Here is a 19,356-nt window from a genome sequence, read left to right as displayed (position 1 = left end):
GGAAACAAATCTACCTTTTACCTATTTTAATTCTTCTAAATGCATGATTTTTAATTTTAAAATAAATATTAAATATTTTCACTTTGCCTATTTCACATGTCCTATTGTAAAAACAAAAACCAAAAATATCAAATTCTTAATCTCTGTCAGCCTCCTCTGAAGTTAATGATGATTAGATAATTTGTCTGAAAAAAATGAACAAGAATAAGGACTGAAATTTAGATTTACAACAACTAGTTCAGAATTCTTTCAGTACAATTTCTAAATTTCCAGATTTTCTTCTTTCAAGAGTTTAATATTAGTTCCAAAGGTTCTTTATATGCTACAAAAAGCATGTCTTGGGGCGCTAGGTGGTGTAGTGGATAAAGCACTGGCCCTGGAGTCAGGAGTACCTGGTTTCAAATCTGGTCTCAGACACTTAATAATTACCTAGCTGTGTGGCCTTGGGCAAGCCACTTAACCCCATCTGCCATGCAAAAAAAACCAAAAACCCTAAAAAAAGCATGTCTTTTGCCATTCCCCAATTATCCAAGAAATCCTCTAAAATAAAGCTAATTCACATAATAGACAAAGAGTTACACACAAAATAAATTTTGTACATACATCACAAGATGCTAATCTAGGGCTAAAAGAGATCTCAGTAACCAATGAGTCCACTGCCTACCCTTCATTTTATAGACCAGGCAACAAGAGGATAAATACTCAGAGTCAATCAGCTAGTAAATATTGAAATAACACAAGACTTCTTACCTCCAGTACTCTATGAACTGAAAAAAGGGAGGGGGAAAAAATGACTGGTATTTAAGTTAATCAGGAAAAGAGCACATTTCCAATAAAGATGCTTCATAATTAAAGGAAATTTTAAATAAAGGGCATTTAAGACTAGATCTCAAATTACATTTTTAATTTATATTTTATAAAAAGTCCTTGGAAACCATTAAAAATGTCCTGATGGACACAAGGACATAGAAATGCCCAATGCTTAACTACTTAAAATGTAAATGCCATTACAATCAAACCATGAGGCAATTGTCAGCAGAAGTTGAGAACACATTCAGTTTAGGTCACTGTTTCTCAATCAGTTCACTATGGCATTATGAAGTAGTGACTTAGGAAGTCCTAAGTTTCCTGACTCATCTTTCTGGAGCCTGAGACCAATGACAGGGAAAGGACAAACAATTAGCTTACAGTTGGAAGGGTGTTCAGATGCAAGTGTGTTGAGGCCAATATTCAGAAACCAATAACAATCAAAAAGACAAGCAAAGGCTCCTAAGTGTTGGGAATCAATGAATCAATAAATACTTAGTATCAGGCACTATTCTAAGTATTTGGGATACATTTCAAGAAAGTAAACAATTTGGTACCTGCCTCCAAGAAGCTCCCATTCTAATCAAGGAGACAACACGCAAACATAACATAAATGTGAGGCGGTCCCCCTGGAAAAGCATTAACATGCACTGACAACTAATTATAGACTTTAAAAAATAAAGTTGATGAAATTTTGTCCCTTACAAAACAAAACTTTTAGTGAATTTTTTAAAACTCAGTTAAAGGTCTGTTGAATTTTGTTCTTTAAAAAAAAATCTGCTGATGTGAACAATTTTTCAGTTTCCACATGTGATTTTGCATGGGATGGCTAGGTAGTGCAGTGGATAGAACACCAGGCCTAGAGTCAGGAAGACTCAACTTTTGGTCTCAGAAACTATATTGGTATGTGTGCCTAGACAAGTCTCTTAACCCAACTGCTCTTAGTTCCTTTATCTGCAAAATGAAGAAGAACATGGCAAACTGAAAACCCTAAATGCAATCACAAAAGAGTCAGGCATGACTGAAAAATACACACACATTTCTAAATGTAAATATCTATCTGCACATACACACACACACACATTTAAACTGAATTGTTTTTTAACTCAAGATATTTTAAATTATGTTTGCATTTCTAAATCAAGCATTGCTCTACACCTTGATGCCTGTCAATGTACAAAAATTCCCTATTTCTGCATATGGGGTTAGAGACGTTATTAAAACAAATTTATCATTAAATATGGGACTGGTGGGATATGAATGGCCAAATGGACTGGCAAATGACTTAAGAGCTGGAGAATGGAGGAATTAGGGAAAAAGGAAAAATTTCCTCCATGATTATTCCATTAAATTTAGACCAGAAAGGTGTCAAATCACCTATAATAACAAATATAAATCAAAACAACTGAGATTTCACTTCATATCTAGCAAATAAAGAAAAATGAGAAAAGATGGAAATAGTGTTGAAGGGGTTATGAAAAGAGTGCACATTAATGACCTGTTGGATGAGGATGGATTGGTACAACCATTCTAAAAAGTCATTTAGAATTGCCTAGAGAAACTACTAGGTCCATATACCCTTTGACCTAGGCATCCCACTCGTTGGTATACCCCAAGAAGATGAATGATAAAAAGAAAAGTAAAAATATTTGCAGCGGTAGTGAAATGGGATACCCAGATATCCATTGATTGAGGAATGGCTAAAGAAGCTGTACTATACAAATGCAATGGAAAGTTGTTATGCTGTAAGATATGATGAAAATGGGTCAAGTCAACAATATATATAATTAAGTATTTGTGATGAGTCAGGCACTGTGCTAAGTATTACACATAAAAGGCAAAAATAGTCCTCCTTCCTCAAGGAGCTCATGGTCTACTAGTGGAAACAACATGAAAATAACTAAGTTCATACAAGGCAAAATCAGAAAGGAAGGCACCATTAGCTGTTTACTTTTAAGATGAAAGAAAAGTTTAGGAAGGGTAGGATCAGTGGCAAATGCTGAACAATTTGTTTTAAAAAAAAATCTTTGAGGCGAAGATAACTGAGTTTTCTTTCCTTTTTGTTAGAAAATTATGTTAAACTCTGAACTGTCCAAAAAAAACCCCTAAAATCTTTAAAATAATATCCCAAAGATATGTGATTTCCTGCACATAGACTGCAACTAATCTAAGATCTGATGGCATAAAAATCACAGCTCCATCAATCTAGAGCTGCAAGGGATCTGAGGGACTACCCAATAGTACAAACCCGTTACGATATATTACACTTGAGGAAACCGAGGTTCAACAATGTTTAGTGACTTTTCTCCAAGTCACAAGCAACATAGGTAAAACATGTTATTTTGGGAGTTTTAAATTCCAGTTCCAGCATTATCCAATATACTATGATGTCTCTCACTAAAAAATCATACTTAACAAAAATTAATGGTATAAAATATGAAATAAAGAATTCACTATTTAAATTGGTATTTTCCCAATACATACAAAATATCCCACAATATTCACACCTTGACAAGGCATCTTTATCCATCTTCCATCCTATCATCCTTGAGTCAGGCAGAGAAAAAAATCTCCCATTTCCTTGGTATTTCTATTTTTCTCAGCTTTCATAAAGCAAGAGGTTCAGGGATTTCAGAAAACCCTGAAAAGACTTGCATGAATTGATTTGGAGTGAAAGGAGCAGAACCATTATACACCTAACAACATGGGATGATGATCAATTATGATGAACTTGTTCATTTTAACAGCACAATAATCAAAGACAATTTTAAAAGACTTATGATGGAAAATACCATCCACATCCAAAAAAGGAACTGTGGAGTGGAAATGAAGATGAAAGTTTATTATCTTCGGGGCAGCTAGGTGGCATAAGTGGATAAAGCACTGGCCTTGGAGTCAGGAGTACCTGGGTTCAAATCCGGTCTCAGACACTTAATAATTACCTAGCTGTGTGGCCTTGGGCAAGCCACTTAACCCCATTTGCCTTGCAAAAAAAAAAAAAAAAGATTATTATCTTCAATTTTTACAAGTTATCTTATGCATTGTCATTTTTTCTCTAATGTTTTCTTCCATTTGGATTTGATTCTTCTCTCACATGATCAATACAGATTTCTATTTAGCATGGCTATAGATATAGAGCCTATATTAGGTTGCTTCATGTTAGGGGAGAGGGAGGGAAGGGAGGGAGGGAAGGAGAAAAAGGTAAAACTCAAAACTTGTCAAGAAAATGACTGGTAAAAATTACTGTTGCATGTAGTTGGAAAAACAAATTTAAAAAAAAGGCAAGAGGACAAGCAATGTATTTGCTATGTTTCACATCACAATTGTATTTTGTAGAAAAGTCACTTTATCAATAATTTGTTAGAAACCGAATTAATGTATAAAGTATTCCCTATAAGGGGGCAAATCCCTTTTAAATTTAGCTTATAAACTGTACACAATACAGCCCCAAATTAACTGACTGCTCTATCTCAGATAAGAAATTATGGACTGTAACTCCTATCCCCCCAAAACACCCTCACTTGACTTAAATTTCTTTAGCTATAAAATGGAGGAGTCTGACTAGATATTCCTTTTTTTTTTAGTTTTTTTTTTTTGCAAGGCAATGGGGTTAAGTGGCTTGCCCAAGGCCACACAACTAGGTAATTATTAAGTGTCTGAGGTTGGATTTGAACTCCTGACTCCAGAGCCGGTGCTCTATCCACTCTGCCACCTAGCTGCCCTTAGATATTCCTTTAAGGTTTAGATTCCCACATCCAGAACTGAACTCCTCCCCCTTCCCCTTTAGATGAGCCCCTCTCCCAACTTTTATCTGGCTCCTTCCCATCCCTTCAATGTTATCTTGAATTCTTTCTTTTACCCTAGCTTCATATCTGCTCACTTGCCAAGTGCGATGAATTCTATCTCCATAATCTCCATCCTATGTCCCTCTGCTCTTCTCCATTTAATACTTCCACTACCCTCATTATCCTCATTATCTCTCATCTGAACCTTATTGTAAAAGCCACATAAACTGTCCCCATGCTTTCATACAGAAGACAAAATATTGGTAGTGCACAGGCCTATGTTTCTTCCTGTTCAACAGTCTTTGGTGGCTCTGTTGTCTAGGGGATAAAACACCAATTCCTCAGCCTCCCCAATCTTGCACTCCAGGTTTATTTCACATATTCCCTAGCCTTCTACATAGCCAACAAACTAGACTTTTAGCTGTCAGTCAGTTGTACATACACACCTCCTTCTGATCTCTTTCTTTAAAGCCCCCCCTTTAGGAAAGCTTTCTCTCCTCTTGTCAGTTGCCAAATGACCTCTTTCCTTAAATTTTTTTTAAAAGAACTTTGTTGGGGTGTCTAGGTGGTACAGTGGGGGCAGCTACGTGGCACAGTGGATAGAGCACCGGCCCTGGAGTCAGGAATACCTGAGTTCAAATCCAGCCTCAGACACTTAATAATTACCTTGCTGTGTGGCCCTGGGCAAGCCACTTAACCCCATTTGCCTTGCAAAAACCTAAAAGAACTTTGTCTCAGTTTCTCCTTTCCTCTTACTACTGTCTGTACAGCACGCGCGCGCACACACACACACACACACACACACACACACACACACAGTCCTCCCCCCCATTGGAATGCAAGCTCCCTGAGAGTTAGAGCTTCATCTCATTTTATATTTGCATACACTCTCCCCAAAGTGGCAACAAAGGTGGCTTCAAAAGAGATAGAAGAGATAGCTATTGAGCTGGGCCTTGAACAAAGGGCATTACCTGAGACAATGAGGGAAGGAGATAGAAAAGAGAGAACATAAGAAGAGGTGAGGCATAAGACTGGAAAATAGTAAATCCTGTTTGTCTGGAGAATGTGATACATACCAGAAATTAAAAGCAGCTAAGGACAGAAAGGTTAGATTGCCACCAGAATGTGGCAGGTCCAGTCTCTGAAGCCTGTGATCACATTTTTTAAATCAAAGAACCTTGTCCTTTCCTTCAATAAAATACATTTTAAACTTAGAACATGGAGTAGTCTGTCTTCAAAGAGAATTCATGGTCCTTTAAAAAACTATTAAAGAAATTCAGAAATCCTAGATTCTATAATGACTAAATTAACCTTGGGGAAGACAATTATTTTAGCCCCAAGTTTCCTTAGTTGGGGAAAACAATTATTTTAGCCTCAGTCTCCTTATCTGTAAAATAAGGCAAAAAGTTTTTGCACAGACAAAACCAATGGCAATTAAAATTAGAAGGAATATTGTTAATTAGGGGAATTTTTTAATTTTTAATTTGTGACTTTCAAAGCTGTCTCACTTGTCTGTAATTTTTTTCTTTCTCTTCTATATATTTATAACTGCTGTTGGAAGCTTTTCTTTCTATTTCTTTTTGTCTGCCCTGGTCCTAATCCTCTTTTAATCCCACCCCAGTCACAAATTGAAAAGAAAAAAGCTTTTAGAATAAACATAGGTAAGCAAAACTAATTCTCATACTGATCATGTCAAAAAATGTAAATCTTATTCTACACATGGAATCCATCACTTATCAGGAGAAGCATAACATGCTTCATTATCAATCCTCTGAAAGAATATTTTGTCAATCCATTGATTATAGTTGTTAAATCCTTCATAGTTGGTGTTCTTCATACTATTATTTATGTGTTGTTCTCTTAGTTCTGCTCTTTATTATGCATCAATTTATATAAATCTTTCCCTCCCCCCCCAACCTACTCCTTTCATCATTTCTTACAGAGTGATCCTAATACATTCATATACCATAATTCAGTAATTCCTCAATTGGCGGGCACTCTCTTAGTTAATAGTTCTTTATTATACCAAAAGGAACTACTGTAATAAATATTTTTGTACCTATGGCTCCTTTTCCTTGTACTCTAAATGTCTGTTTTCTTTTTTTTTTGTCATCTTTTTCAATCTTATGGACATGGAATTGAACTTCAAGAGCTGCTTTAATTTGCACTTCTCTAATTATTAGTGATATTAAGGATCTTTTCATATGGTTGTTGATAGTGTTTCTTTCTTTGAAAACTTGTCTGTTCAAATTCTTTGACCAATCTATAAACTGGGGAATGATTCTTGTTCTTTTAAATTTGAATCAATTCCTTATTCACCTCAAATATCAGAACTTTATCAGAGAAACTTTATGCAAAAACCCCAAAATTTCCCCAGTGAACTTTTAACTGCACTGGTTCTGTTTGTATAAAAATTCTTCAACTTTGTGTAATCAAAATCATCCACTTTATGTGATGTAATGATCTCTTCACTGCTAAGCCCAACATCCTTTCCTCAAGTCTCCTCTTTCATAACCTTTTTGAACTTTTGATATGAATGGGGCTGTCAAAAGACAGATTCTCTTTTTCCACTTTTGACCTGATGCTGTTCTTCCCTGGGTTCTTTTGTCTAATTTTCTCCTTCATCGCTCTCCTGATTCTTCCTTAGTGTGGGCATTCATTCCCCAAGACCATGATTTCTTTATTTTTTCTTCTCTTCTTCAGGTAGGGGGTGCAATGGATAGAGTATCATGTTGGGAGTCAGCAAGACCTGAACTCAAATCCAGCCTTAAATACTGACTAGCAGTAGGACCCTATACAAATCACTTTACCTATTTGCCTTAGTTTCCTTATCTGTAAAACTGAGGTAATTAGTAGCAACTTTCTCCCAAGGTGGCTGTGAGGATAAAGATATTTGTAAATCACTAAGCACAGTGACTGGCATACAGTAAGCTCTATAAAAATGTTGGTTATCACCATCATCATCTCTTTGTTTATGTTTTAGATTTTTTCTTGACTTGGCAATGGGGGGTTAAGTGACTTGCCCAAGGTCACACAGCTAGGTAATTATTAAGTGTCTGAGGCCAGTTTTGAACTCTGGTTCTCCTGACTCCAGGGCCTGTGCTGCTCCCATCATCAGCTCTTTATCAGCTCAAAAAGCTAAGTACCAAACTTTATATTTCACCTGAGCTCTACTCTTGCATCAACAAATGACTGACATAATAAATCCTTACTTAACAAATGCTTGACTATCCCCAATGACCTTTCAGCAATGATCTTTACAGGAAGGTATGGTAAGATACAATATAAAATATTACTTTCAAACTAAGAATGTAATCTCTCTTTGCACTCAAGGTCCCTGGGGAGAGCAGACCAAAAAATAAAACATGATGGTGAGGGACATATGTCGAGAATGCATGTGGCAACTAAAGAATTGTACAAACCGTAGATCTTCCTCTGAGGTCCCCTTAGGGCCTAGTAGAGTCCCTACTGCTCTCTGCTTCTAGAATAAAAATACAAACTCATCTGGTTGACATTTAAAACACTTCTCACAGTCCCTTTCCATATTCATTTTATATTATTTCCCTTTAAAATCAGTCAACATTTTGACCAATTTGAATTTGACATTCCATCTCCTGCTTCAGTTCCCTTTCTCAGGCTTTTCAGGACACCAGTAATAGATCCCCTTCCCCACCACCATCATCCCATCCTCAGAATCCTTGCCTTCTTTCAAAGCTCAACTAAGGGGCTGCCTCCTAGTGGAACCTTTTCTTGAGTCTCTTATTTCAGAAATTGTTGTGTATTTACTTTTGTGTAAATATTTTATTTCACCAGGAGAATGTAAGCTCCTTGAAGATGGAATCTGTTTTTCATTTTTATCTTTCTATTTCCTGTACCTAGTACAGTGCTTTATAACAGGCATTTAATCAATACCTCTTGAATTGAACTGAATTTGCCAGGGTGCTAAATTAATTAGTACAGGGAATATGTCATGGATAATCTCTCCTTCTCAATTATAGCTCACTCAAGTCATAGGACAAGGTCCTAAAAGGGGAGACAACATATACATATACATACATATCTTCAAATATGTGTATACACACACACACACATATATATGTGTGTATATATATATATATATATATATATATCCTAATATTCTTTCTAATTGAGGCAACCTTTATCATCCAAGGTTCATTCTTACAGTACAGAGTCTGCTAATAAGAGTTAATGTAGATAAAAATGAAGAACCAGTTGGTGTCAGTCAATGTGCAATTAATAAACCCCTACTGGGTGCCCAAGCCTGTCTAGAAGAGGCTCTCAAACTAATGGGTATTGGATACAAATGGAGACAAGTATCCACACTGGACATTTAGGAACTCCTGAGATGACCTTTCTTAGAAGAATAAAGCTCTGAGGAAGTCCCATAATGAGACAAGCTCTGATGATCTAACTTACAAAATGGGAAGATTCGGAGCTGAAAAGAACCTCAGAGGTCATCTGATCCAAGTATACAGAGAAGTGATGCTTTCTTTTCTTTCAGGACCAACTCAACTCAGGAGAGATTCCAGCATTGGAATCTCTGGTCTAACAGATCAATTGGTGAACAACAAATTGTACTTTAGAACTTAGTCTTTCTCAAAGGATCAAAAGTTATAAACAATTCAGACAATAATAGAAAGGCAATTAGATGTATTGATTGGGATCACTGTCCTGCACTAAATAATTTCAACCCACATAAAAAGGAGTCCCTTTCTTAATTCTCTTTGCCCCAGAAAAGGAAAAGTTGATCTGTTCATGCCCAGGGAGCTAGCCCATTCAGATACGCCTGTATTCCCAAAGTAGAAAAGTCAGCAATCCAGAAGTCCTTATATCTAAAATGAATAAATGGCAACATATAAGAAATTTGACAGCCTCTCTTATTTTGAGGAAAAAGCAAAATATTAAGCAAATGTTAACCTCCTTCAAAGAAATGGTCATATCATTTTTGCCTTCCTGGGAAAAAAAAGGAAAGGACATGAAGAAAAGGAAGATTTTAATTAAAAGAAAACATTTAGAGAACACTAGGTGGCGCAGTGGATAGAGCATGGGCCCTGGAGTCAGGAGTAACTGAGTTCAAATCCAGCCTCAGACACCTAATAATTACCTGGCTGTATGACCTTGGGCTAGTCACTTAACCCCATTGCCTTCCAAAAACCAAAAAAAAAACCCCCCCAAAGAAAACATTTATATCCTAATTACTCCTACTATTCAACTTGTCAGACAGGCAGAAAGGACAGGAAAAACATGAATGTGGAGTCCCACCAGCATGTATGAGAAGCAATCAACATATGTCTACAAGTCATATGGTTGGTTCCCCTAAAACACTGATTTTGAGAGCAAAAAGTGTATATGGCTTTCAGACCTCAAAGACAGATTCTATAAATTTGAGTCAGTTTTAAGACTAAATTAACCAACACACCACACCCAGTTAAGAGTCAATGAGGCAACCTTTCTAAGAGTCTAGTCTAAAAATAAAACTAAGACTGTCAAGTGTTCTCAAGAAATTCTATGTGCATTGATTGGAATGTGATGCTAATTAGCATACTTTTGTTAGCAATCTAGAAAAAGCACCAGATTGCTGTGGTTGGTCAAAGCCAATAACAAAAGAATCCACTCCCCACTTGACATCTGAATCCACACAGATCTGATTTCTAGGAGCACTATTAGAACAAAGGAAAAAAGTCTCTTAAATGAAAACACTGAAAATTACCTAATTAAGTCTTTCAGAAAATGTAGAATGAGAATGATTCTAAAACACTGCAATTTTAAAAATGAACTGTTCAGCTGAAGACCCAAGTCAAAGATTATACTACAAAAAGACCTACAGTAATGTCATTTGGAAGAGCAGAGCTAATTACTGTGATCTTACAAATATGAAGACTAATATATTTGGAATCTACTTGTTCTAGTTGGGTGAGCAGTTCAAGGTCCTTTCCCTCTCCCTGCTGCTCCCTAGGCAGTAGAGGCCCAAACCCCATCCTTCTAAATGCATTGAAACACTCGGTTTTTTAAAGCTGAAGACATCTGCTTTGAAGATTTTCACTTGTAAGTGTATTTAAAGCATCAATTAAACCCTTTCCGCACACGTTTCTACTGACTGACAAATTAATCTGCCATCTTTCGATAACAATCATTAGAATAAGCATTTTAATGCCAACACTAAGGTATACAGTTTAGTTAAAAACATATTCCGTGGACATAAAAATTACTGTTAACAAAATATACCTTCTCATGTAACGTTTTTTGCCATTAATTACTAACATAAAATGTTGCCAAGTCAAAATTTCACATCATCACAAAAGTTACTATGATTTTTAAAAATTAAGTAAGAATATTTGCAGAAGCAGTTATAGTATCAACTGGACATTAGAGAGATTGAAAAACTGAACTGACTCTATTAGCCCATTTCATAAAAAGTAAAACCGACCTGAATTGTATCATTTAGTAAGGAACTACTTTGTACATAAAGATCTGGAGTCAACAAACAATTCTGGAAAGCTTTCAGATTCAAAGTAGCTTTAAACAATAACAGCTGGGGGGGGGGCAAAGGCTATATAACCCTAAGTAATCAGGCAATCTTTTTTAATCCTAATATTTAATTCTCTACATTCCATAGTACATGAGGTGCAGATTCTGAACCCCAATATTATCACCCTCTTCTCCTCTACGCACATCTTGGTTCTTGCAGTGACCACACCAGAAAGCCTGGTTCTGGTGGACTTTTCAGAGCTCTGCTCTGCTGCCAGATACTGAAACATAAAAGACTTGGCTCCTGGAAACCAAACTCCGGTGCGCTAACTTCCAGTGACAGACCCTGTGCCCTAAGTCCCGAACAGAACCAGTAACAGTCAGCTCTGCCCAAGTCTCCGCGTCCCCGGGAACCCACTGTTTCCCCTCGCCAAGCTCAGGCTGGTTTCGTTGCATCCGCGCCCCGCACCGAGCTGCACCGCTGCGCGCTCCCGGGACGCTGTCACCGCGGGGCCGGAGCCCGGCTGTGGCCGGAGCGGGGGACGGGCATGGCTAGAATCGGAAAATGAATGGGTCCCCGGCCCCGGGGAGACGCAGGGGCGCCCGGCGGCCTTGGGGAGGGTCCCGGGCCGCCCCTCGGGCCCTGATCAGGCTCGAGCGCGCCCCGGCCCCGGGGCCCGTCTGACAGCTCCGCGCTCGGCTCCCGAGGCCAAGGGGAGCCGGGGCACGGGCGGCTTCGCCCGGCAAGCTCGCGGCTGGGGCACCGGGGCCCAGGGCAGAGGGGCCCGGGCCGGGCCGCGGCCCCGCGAGAGGCGGGACAAAGCCCGGCCCGGCCGGCGGAGGCTCGAGCGTCGGCCCGCGGCCCCGGGCCTCGGCCTCGGCGGGGGGCGCCTCCCCGGCCCGGCCCGGGCCCGCTTCCCCCGTCCGCGCCGCGCTGGCCCGGCCCGGCCCGGGGCCCCGCGCCCTCCCGGCCGCCTACCTGCGGGGCCGCTGCGCGCCGCGTGCGTCCCGTCCGGTGCGGTGCGGTGCGGGGCCGTGCGGGGCCGCGGCCCGGGCCCAGGCCCGATCCGCGGCGGCGCGTCCCCGGCCCAGGCCCGATCCGCGGCGGCGCGTCCCCGGCCCAGGCCCGATCCGCGGCGGCGCGTCCCCGGCCCAGGCCCGATCCGCGGCGGCGCGTCCCCGGCCCAGGCCCGATCCGCGGCGGCGCGTCCCCGGCCCAGGCCCGATCCGCGGCGGCGCGTCCCCGGCCCAGGCCCGATCCGCGGCGGCGCGTCCCCGGCCCAGGCCCGATCAGCGGCGGCGCGTCCCCGGCCCGGGGGAGGGGGCCCCGGGCGGCCCCCGCATCGTCCCCGGGCAGGGCCCGCCCGCCCGCCGCCGCCCGCCCCGGCCGAGCCCGTGCGGGGCGCTCCTGCCCCGCTCCCGCCCCGCGCTCCCGCCCCGCGCCCTCACTGCCGCCGGCGGCTCGCGGCCTCCATCTAAAATGGCGGCGCCCGCGCCCAGCGGCTCGGCGCTCCTCGGCCCGGCCTGCGGCGCCCGCCCGCGCCGCCCCCACCTACCGCGGCCCCGCCGCCGCCGCCTCGGCCCAGGCGCCCATTCATCGGCTCCGGTCTCGCTGCCTCTCCCCTGGCCCGGGCCCGCCCCCGGAGGCGGGGCCTCGGCGCGGCCAGGGCCGCCATTTGGGCAGCGGGGCCGGGCCCGGCGGGCCGGGGCGGCCCCGGGGGCTGCGCGGGCCCGGGACGGCGGGGCCCCCGCCCGCAGCCCGGGAGCCGGAGGGCCCCCCGCGGGCCGCGCCCAGGGGGCAGCGCCAGCGAACCCCCCCGCGGCCACTCGGAGACCCCAGGCCGCCGGGAGCCGGCCGGCCCCTCCTCTCCCTCCCGCGCTCGGCCCCATCGGGGCGCGCCCGGCCCCGGCCTCCGGGGCCTCTGGCCTGGCCCCGCAGCCGCCGAGGGCTCGCCTGTGACCTGTGCTGCCCAAATCAGAAGCACCAGGTGTCGTCGGCCTCTGCACCCGAGCGGGGCCTTCGGGCCGGGAAGGGACACGCGTGGCTGTGGCGGCGCCGAGCCCCGCGGACATCCCACCAGCCAACCCCTGCACCCCGACAGCCACACTTTGCCTCATTGATCCATTAATTGAGGAAGCTAATCCGTTCAGCTCCAGTGAATTCAAACTATGGAGGGAACTGGGCAGTCTTAAAGTGTCGTCTTAGGGAGCACTGCGAATACCCTTTTTGTAGCGTTTTTTTTAGTTGTGCAAGGCAACGGGGTGAAGCGGCTTGCCCAAGGCCACACAGCTAGGTCATTACGAAGTGTCCGAGGCCAGATTTGAACTCAGGGACTCCTGACTCCAGGGCTGGTGCTCTTTGCCACTGTGTCACCTGGGAATTACTTTTTTAAAGAATTCTCCCCTTCTTCCCCCCCCCCCCAACTGATCTCAGCTTTTTTCCCCTTTTCTTTTTTGACTGCCCAAAGCATTTTGAAGTTTCCAACCTTATTAGAGCCTGGGGCTACTAGCTGTCAGAAGGTTATTAGACAACAAAGCTGACAGGACAGAAAAACATAGGGAATATTGGGGTCAGGCTTCAACTGTGTGTAGGAAAGGTGTGGCCTTATCTATTTACTGGGTGTGCCTGCCATCCTCTCCCTCTAAACTCCCCTTATTGTGCTCCTTTTTGGAAATAAGATTTTTCAGTGATTCCCTTTCCCCTGACTTAATAATAAGGTGCCCTATTTTTTTCCCTCAATACACTATTTCTTTAAACCCAGTTCTCTAACCAGAATCATATAATTTGATGTTTGGAAAGGTCCTACAGAAGTCATCTCATCCCACATGCACCAGGAAAAAAGATCCCTTCTACGATACCTATACCCTGGGCAAGTGTTACCCTGGGCAAGTCACTTAACCCTATCTGTCTCAAATTTCCCTACTCTTTTTTTTTTTTAGATTTTTTTTTTGCAAGGCAATGGGGGTAAGTGGTTTACCTAAGGCCACACAGAAGTTTCCTTGTCTCTTAAAATGTATTGGAGAAAGAAATAGCAAACCACTCCATTATCTTTGCCAAGAAAACCCAGAAGGGGGTCACAGAGTTGGACACAACTTGAAAAGACTCAACTACAAAATGCCTGAAAGACATCATGCTAAAGATATCAAATGATGACCCACTACCTCCCAAGACAAGCTATTCAACTCTGGGATAGTTCCAATGTACTAGAAAAATTTTCCTTCTGCCAAGCCTAGATCTACCATGGATAAAAAGACAAAAATGTCCTACCCTCAAGAAGTATACATGTATGGGGGAAACAACATGTTCCCATCCAAGTATATACAAAATATATCATTTGGTCATCCTTTTCCACAAAAGGGTCTTTAAAATACTTACACAGCTATTGTATACAGTCCAACTCTCCTACACCCAAATGCCCATGGCATACCAACTGACCCCAAACATCTTAAATATCTAAATTCTTTCTAACTTAACATTTATACCTAATCAGGCTATCTACATTTTTTTTCCTATTTCACCTGCACTTTTACTGTGCCTAAGGGGACATTGTGGGGGAAATTTCCCTTTATTCTAAGCCTTATTCCCACCTCCTTTGCATAGTTTCAACTTAGAAGACATATGACTCCAAAAAATTTTCCCTACTTCATATCTCTATTCCATGAAGACTTTGTTCTTTGTTCCTCTTGATTCCATAGGACAAATTTCCCATGGTGCCATTTTCAGGCCATAAACCACGCTCTTCATTCAGAATTCACATTTCCCATTGCCAATCCTTACTACTATTATTTAACAGGATCCATTTCTATCTTTCTAGAGGACTCCATGTTTCCTATCTTCATAAAAATAATCAACTCATGTTTCCTTTCTTTATAAAAATACCGTGGTTACCATCATCATGCTGATGGCTCATCAGATATCTTAGCTTCATATTTCCTCTGAGTTGATCTCTCTCACTCTGCTGTCTTCCATTTTAGTACCATAACAGACTAATATTGTCATATACTGAATCCTTTCTCTGTTAAACTTCATAAAGTTTGAGGATCTGCTCTATGCCCAACACTGTTAGTAACTATGGGGAACAGAAAAGAAGAATGTAGCATAATTTCTGCTCGAAATCACCCTAGATACAATCTAGTTAGGGAAATTTGATTTAGTACATTGGTAGATCCATTAATTCATTGGTGCAGGTACACTTAGTCCTCAATATAAATTTCAACCTCTCCATGCTGCCTTATTTCTCTTCAAACATCCTTTATTAAACATGTTGAGCTCTTCATTTAGGGCCATTCCCTGGGGTTCTATGATTTACAACTATTAAGCATAAATAGGATAGTATCAGGGCATAAAAATTGTATTTAAGTGTTTTGCAAACCTTAAGGATTGTCTAGTCTTCCAAATGTGAGCCATCCTGCTCCCTTTTTCCCCATTCAATTTTGGTCTTAACTCATTACCCATCCGTAAATGCCATGGTAAAACAGAACATATGCAAATAAATGCTGAACAGTACAAGAGAGAACAGAAAGATAGGTCTTGAAGGATAGGTCTTAAGGCAAAGAACATTTCTGTTGAATTCAGTCGATTCTCAAGCTTTAAGCACTTACTATGGATATGACTAAGTGCCTGGTGCTGAAGATACTCAAGAAAAAAATGAAAATAATCCCTGTCTATTAGCTTACATTCTACTGAATACAAGTATCATTGTATGCTCATAGCTTGGAAGGCCTTCTATTTTAACCTCATTTTATAGAAGAGAAATATAAACCCTGGGCAGATTAAATAACTTCCCTAAGATTATATATGCAGTAAACATCAGCAAGATTCTTTGATTCAAACTAGTCTTTCTACCTAACTCAGAACAAAAGTCAAAACACGTTACCATCTTATTTCAAAATTCTAGTAATCTATATTAGGTATTTGCATTGCCTTAATATACTACATAAATGGCCCTCTCAATAAATTTGGTTTTTATTTCAATTTAATCTTTAACCTCTGTGCAACATTTGAAAATTGATAATTTTCTCTTCTTTCCTTCCTTCTTCTCAGGTTTACTTCTCCCTTTCCTTCAAAGGCTTCCATTCTTCTTCTTGCCTCCTGAAGAAATTATACAAATCACTTGCAAATTTTCTTACCATGCTATTCTTTTCCCTTAAGATGTCTTACTGCCTCCTCTCCCCTCAATAAAGTCCTGCCTTAATCCCACTTACTCCATGAAATCATTCCGTACTATTTTACCCTGCTTTATTCTTTCCTTTCTCCAGTCTTTTATTATCTACATACTGTGACATCTACTTTAACACTTTAATCAACTTAGTCTGATAGGCTCTGTAACTAATAGAATCATGTAGGGTTTCCTCCAGGAAGCTAGTGGCACAAAGGCTAGAGTGCTAGCTCTGGAATCAGGGGGATCTGAGTTCAGATTTGATCTCAGACATTTACTAGTTGTATGGCCATGGGCAAGTCACTTGATTCTGTTAGTCCTCATCTGTAAAATGAGCTGGAAAAGGGAATATCAAACCATTCTAATATCTTTGCCAAGAAAATCCCCAAAATCCAAGCAGACTTATCTAAGTGACTTAAATAAGCCTTTTCTCAAGATTATCAATGAGCTTAATGAAGGGAAAAACCTTGATTTTAATTTCTTTTATAATTCCCTCAGTATCTAGCCCATTGCTAGGAACCTAGATATTTAATAACAAGCAGTATTATTAGGTGAAATTAGAAATGTAACCCCATGATGTCCTAAAGTAAACTAGTCATTTGTTGACTAGAAGTTTGGTCAGAAAAAAGGATAAGAAGAAACTTAAATCTTTGGTTATTTTACTGTTACTGCTCCCCAATGACTAAAAGAGAAGTTATTTTTCTCTAGGAACCTTGACTTCTGGTGCCTTCTTATGCAAAACGAAGTAAAGAATTAAGACAACTCTCTAAGGTACAAACCATAAAAATACAGTGTAAAAATATTTTTAGTAAAGTGACTCACCTTTTCTTTTTGATCCTTAGTACCTGACCTAATACCTGGCTCATTGAATAATTAAGAGTGTCTCAAGATATACCAGACAATTGAGGTAAAGGGTTACTTGGGTTTTTTGTTTGGCCTTAAGTTACCTTGATAATTATCTCAACTTTCTAATCTACTTTTCACCTATATATACAACCTGTATTAAAAACTATATATACTCTACTCCAGTAGGGCTAGGACTTTCAAATTTAATCTGTATAATTTGCAGCAATTTATAATAAATCCTGGTCAGTTTTTTTGGTGTTTTTTTTTTTTGCAAGGGCAAATGGGGCTAAATGGCTTGCCCAAGGCCACACAGCTAGGTAATTATTAAATGTCTGAGACTGGATTTGAACCCAGGTACTCCTGACTCCAGGGCTGGTGCTTTATCCACTGAGCCACCTAGCCACCTCCGGACTTTCAAAATTAAATTGCAACCATTATTGTTCTTACCCTCATTTTCAAGGACATAATCCTCAAGTGGTGATAACCTTATTGGATTCATTTCTGATGACAATCTATATTCAGCAAAAGTGACAGTTTTGTTTTGTGAAGACAGTTCTTTCTAGGCAGGTCTGGAAATCACCATCATGAATACAAACATACACATACTTTAAGATAGCTTCATAGAACTGAATGAGAATGCCTATCAGTTGCCAAAGTTATTTATGCAGTCCTGGAATAGTTAGATTAGTTCTAGCTAAAAATCTAGATGATCTATATAGGGTGCCTTGTAGAGGTTTTTTCTGATACCATAACCTCTGAAGATCTAGTCTTTAACATGAGCAAACTTTGGAATCTCTTATATATCTGTAGTGATGAAGGAACATAGAGTGTCCAGTGTTATAGCCAAAGTCTAGCCAAGTTGCCACCACTCTCACAGGATGCTTTTCTCCCCACACTGAGATAACCTTGATGTTATTATTAACTAAATTTGCATTCCTGATATGGACAATAGTACCTTCTGGTAAGGAAATCCCTGAAGAGTTTCTGGGATTGTATCCTTTATTCCTAATATTAAATTTCTTCCTTTAATCTTTTAGATTATGATCCTTGGCTATAAGTCTTGATAGAGAAATCAACTCTGCACAAGAATTGGATGACCATATTCATTGAGATTATACTACCTGCCCCTTTAAAGACAAAGTTGAGACATTTAAATTTTGGAGGATATTTTCCATAGTTCTTTTTCTTTCTATCTCTACCTTTTCCTTTTGGTGACTATTATTGACTTTTCATATTTTATTTAACTATTCTCTCCCCAAAACCTTTTTTTGTAAAAAGGTTCCACTAGACATGGAACTACGAGATCTGGGTTCAAACCCAAACCTTTTAGTAGTCTAAAGTTTGTAAGGACCTTACAGAACATCTTGTCCAACCTCCTCATTTTATAGAAGAAAGGTTGAAATCCAGAGAGGAAATGTGATACTAGTAGTAGATTTCAGGATTTGAACCCATTTCTTTGACTTTAAAATCCAGGGTTTTTTCTCTTCACACCTATTGGGATGTCACAACTTCTCAAAACTTGTTTTCTTATCTGTATAATAGAGATTATTTTATCAAGTATAGGAACGGCAACAGACTATATACCTGTGTCCATACTAAGCTCTAAGAAATCTATCATCATATGATACATTTGGGCCATAACAATTCCTGGAGATGTGTACTAAGGTATTATTGGGTTGAAATCTGTGTCATAAGAGGGAGCCCTCACAACAAAGAAAATCAGGGGAGACAGAGCCAGGATAGCAAAGTAAAGGCAGGTACTCACCTGAGATCTCCCTCAGACCCTTCCAAATACCTTTAAATAATGACTCTAAGAAAATTTTGGAGTTGTAGAACCATAGAAAGATGGAATTGAATAATTTTCCAGTCCAAAACAACTTATAAGGTCAGCAAGAAATGTCTGTTGCACCAGGGTAAGAGGAAAACACAATCTAGTACAGGCCATGCCAGCACAGAGAGGGAAACCAGAAGCTGGCCTTGATTGTAAGGGGAGCAGACAATTGGTAAGAAGGTGATTAGAATGGATTTCTTTTTTTGCTGGCACTGGGGACAGAAATCTGGGTTGCAGTCCTGGGTGGAAGTTCCAGGTTGAGGAGGAGCACTAGAACAGTAGAGGATCAGGGACCTTGGTCATAGTACCAAGATTGAAAAGAGTAGGGCTTTGCACCACCTGGCCATACCTACAATTATTGCTATTATTTTTTTAATTTTAATTTTTTTCTCTCCCCTTTACTTTTTTCGCCCAAGCAAGTCTATCTATATTCATGGGG

At 40.9% G+C, this 19,356-nt stretch overlaps 1 protein-coding gene across 4 annotated transcripts in view; it reads right to left on the bottom strand.

The window, feature by feature from the left end:
- The window catches only part of RAF1 (Raf-1 proto-oncogene, serine/threonine kinase), a 106,969-nt gene that overhangs the window by 56,001 nt on the left and 31,612 nt on the right, over positions 1-19,356 (bottom strand). The window contains exon 1 of one of the 4 annotated variants that reach the window (XM_074198533.1): positions 12,638-12,654. The exons of 1 other annotated variant lie outside the window; for it this stretch is intronic. The gene's annotated coding sequence lies outside the window, so the exon portion shown is untranslated. Of the gene's footprint in view, positions 1-12,060; positions 12,153-12,637; positions 12,655-19,356 lie in introns of those variants that run through there. 2 more of the 4 variants (XM_074198531.1, XM_074198535.1) reach the window with 2 other exon arrangements.

Source organism: Macrotis lagotis, chromosome 8 (assembly GCF_037893015.1).
Source record: "Macrotis lagotis isolate mMagLag1 chromosome 8, bilby.v1.9.chrom.fasta, whole genome shotgun sequence".
NCBI lineage: Eukaryota > Metazoa > Chordata > Mammalia > Peramelemorphia > Peramelidae > Macrotis > Macrotis lagotis.
Note: the sequence above shows the minus strand (reverse complement) of the source record. Positions and strands in the feature narration are given on the sequence as shown.